Source organism: Gopherus flavomarginatus, chromosome 23 (genome assembly GCF_025201925.1).
Source record: "Gopherus flavomarginatus isolate rGopFla2 chromosome 23, rGopFla2.mat.asm, whole genome shotgun sequence".
In the NCBI taxonomy this organism is placed as follows: Eukaryota; Metazoa; Chordata; order Testudines; family Testudinidae; genus Gopherus; species Gopherus flavomarginatus.
This window is the reverse complement of record NC_066639.1, coordinates 8,222,869-8,225,367: the sequence shown is the minus strand read 5'-3', so window position 1 is coordinate 8,225,367 and position 2,499 is coordinate 8,222,869. Positions and strand designations below refer to the sequence as shown.

The 2,499-nt window shown below is 57.7% G+C and overlaps 1 non-coding gene across 1 annotated transcript; it reads left to right on the top strand.

Annotated features, from left to right (window-relative positions):
* Positions 1 to 941: 941 nt before the first annotated feature.
* On the top strand, positions 942 to 1,013 carry TRNAA-UGC (transfer RNA alanine (anticodon UGC)). The gene has a single exon. It is a non-coding gene; the product is annotated as a tRNA-Ala (tRNA).
* Positions 1,014 to 2,499: the final 1,486 nt, after the last annotated feature.

The window sequence follows — 2,499 nt, the reverse complement described above, 5'->3', positions numbered from 1 at the left end:
GCAGGTGGAAATCGTGGATCCTAGAAACACCTGGAGTCCCCCACACTGCGTCTGCCACCAGGGTTGGGTGTTGAGCTGCTCACAGAGTCCCCCACCACCATTACTTTCTAGCAGGGGATTGCAGCACCACCCACCCACCCAGAGGTGAAAGTAAGCCGGTCCAGTCTGCTATGGCATACCAGCAAGAGCCAGTACGCCATGTTGGACCGCACCGGCATCCACGGCGGGGATTGAAAGGGCTCTGGACTGCCCATGGCCAGGGCTCTGGCGGCCGGGCTGGGGCCGGGATTGAAAGGGCTCAGAGCTCCCCGCGGCTGCGGGCAGCCCAGAGCCCTTTAAATCCCAGCTGCAGCTGAGATTTAAAGGGCTCAGAGCTCCCAGCCCCTGCAGGCAGCCCAGAGTCCTTTGAATCCCGGCCACGGCTCTGGTGACCGGGCTGGGGCTGGGATTTAAAGGTCTCGTTGCTCCCCTCAGTGGCAGGAGCTCTGGGCCCTTTAAATCCCTGCCCCAGCCCCGCAAAGCTCGGGGTTCTCCTGGTGGCCGGAGGCCCAGGCCCTTTAATTTGCCCCATGAGCTCCGGGGGGCTCCCAGCGACCTCTTCAGCTAGGAGCCCCTGGTTGATTTAAAGGCTCTGGGTCTCCCAGCCACAGCTGGTGCCCCAGGGCCTTTAACTCTTGAGAGCCCACGCCTCTTCTGGATGATGCCACGCCCCCTCAGGACTCCCACAGTACCAGTAAGTCCTGTAAGTTACTTTCACCCCTGCACCCAGCCAATGCAGTATGAGGGCTGAGTCTTGTATCGCTGCACCCTGGATCCAGGGCATGCACTCTTTCTTGCCTCCTCTGCTGTGTAGAATCTTGCCCTGCTGCAAAGTGTCCCCCATGAGCCACCAACCTCCAGGACAGCAGGTTTGACCCTCAGAGCAGGGGTCTGCCCAAGGTGGCGGTGTAGCTCAGTGGTAAAGCACATGCTTTGCATGTATGAGGTCCTGGGTTCAATCCCCAGCATCTTCAGGCTCTTTTTTTCACCCTGCTGCTTTGCTCATGCCCAGAGGGGATGTGGCCCACCAGGCTCCATGCCTGAGCTTCAATCCTGCTCACTGAGGGGCAAGGGAAAATTGCATGGAAGGTCCTGGGGGAGTTTCTGCTCCTAAGTCACCTCACTATGTTTAAGATTCTCACCCGCTGTGCTGCTTGGGACAATGGTAGATGAGAATGGCGAATCCTCCAGCACTGGAGGGAAAGGTCCCATCTGCAAAGCCCGAGAGGCAAGGAAACAGAGGGGCTGTCAGTGCTCAGAGAGGAGAGAGGTCAGTGATTTACACCCACCAGGGGACACTGACTTTTTGAGGCGGGTGCAGCTGGCTTGGGATGGTGCTGACGATGGATAGAAAAAAGGCTGGAGTCAGTGACAGATGGGACCGCAGAAGGGGAAGGGAAATGGCAGCCCCACAGAAGGTCCTGGGTGCTCAGATGCCCCAGTTATTGCACCCTGGCCTGTCCTAGAGAGAAAAAAGACCCAGAGGGACCCAGCCCCCCTACAGTGATCCCGTGGACAAGAACCTGGTTGGGAGTGGGGTGAAGGTTCCCTCTGGGCAAAGGGGAGCTGAAATCCCTCAGTGTCCTGGCATTTAAGCAATGAAAGCTTCAAACCCTGCACGGGTGTGGGCTGAGGTGCATCAGCAGAAGGTTGGGCTGGACAGAGGTGGCAGGTTTGTATAATTTTTGGTGGTTCCCAGAATGGGACCAAGTTCTGTCCCACCCCACATCTGTGTCAGGCTCTGGGAGGGAGTTTGGGTGTGGGAGGGAGAGGGGTTGCACTCTGGGAAAGACTTTGGGTGCAGGGTCTGGGTGTGGTCAGAGGGTTGGGGTGCAGGAGTGGGTGTGGTGGGCAGGGTCTTGGAGGGAGTTTGGGTGCAGATATGGGGTTTGAGTTGGAGCAGGGTGTGAGGGGTGCAGGAGAGGGTGAGGGGTGCAGCATTTACCTCGGGCATTTCACAAAAGCAATGTGCACCCCTCTCTGGAAGCAGCCTCTAAGCAGGAGGGCTGGGAGTGTCTCTGTGCACCGCTGCCATAAGACTCCACCCCGCAGCTCCCATTGCCACAGTAGGCAGAGCTGGCACTCGGGGAGACCCCCCCACACCTCAGGGGCTGCAGTGACGTGCCAGCTGCTTCCTGGGGTGGCGTGCCACACGGAGCGAGGGCGAGCAGAAAACTGCCTTAGCCCCCTTGTGCTGGTGGTGGTGGTGGCAGGGATCTCTGGGCCCTTTTAAATTGCCCATAGGCGGCAGGCAGGACCAGAGGGGACACTCCCAAGGCCAAACATTGCTTTGCACAATGATAAATCTTGGAAGAGGACAGAAATGAAATGGCAGCAGAACCTAAGGAATGAAAAGCCTCCGAATTCTTGTGTGTGCACTGACTCCGAACAGAAACTGTAATTTGACTCGCTTTGTGTCTGCGGCCGGTAAAATATCAAGGCAAAATCATTCCAGTGATT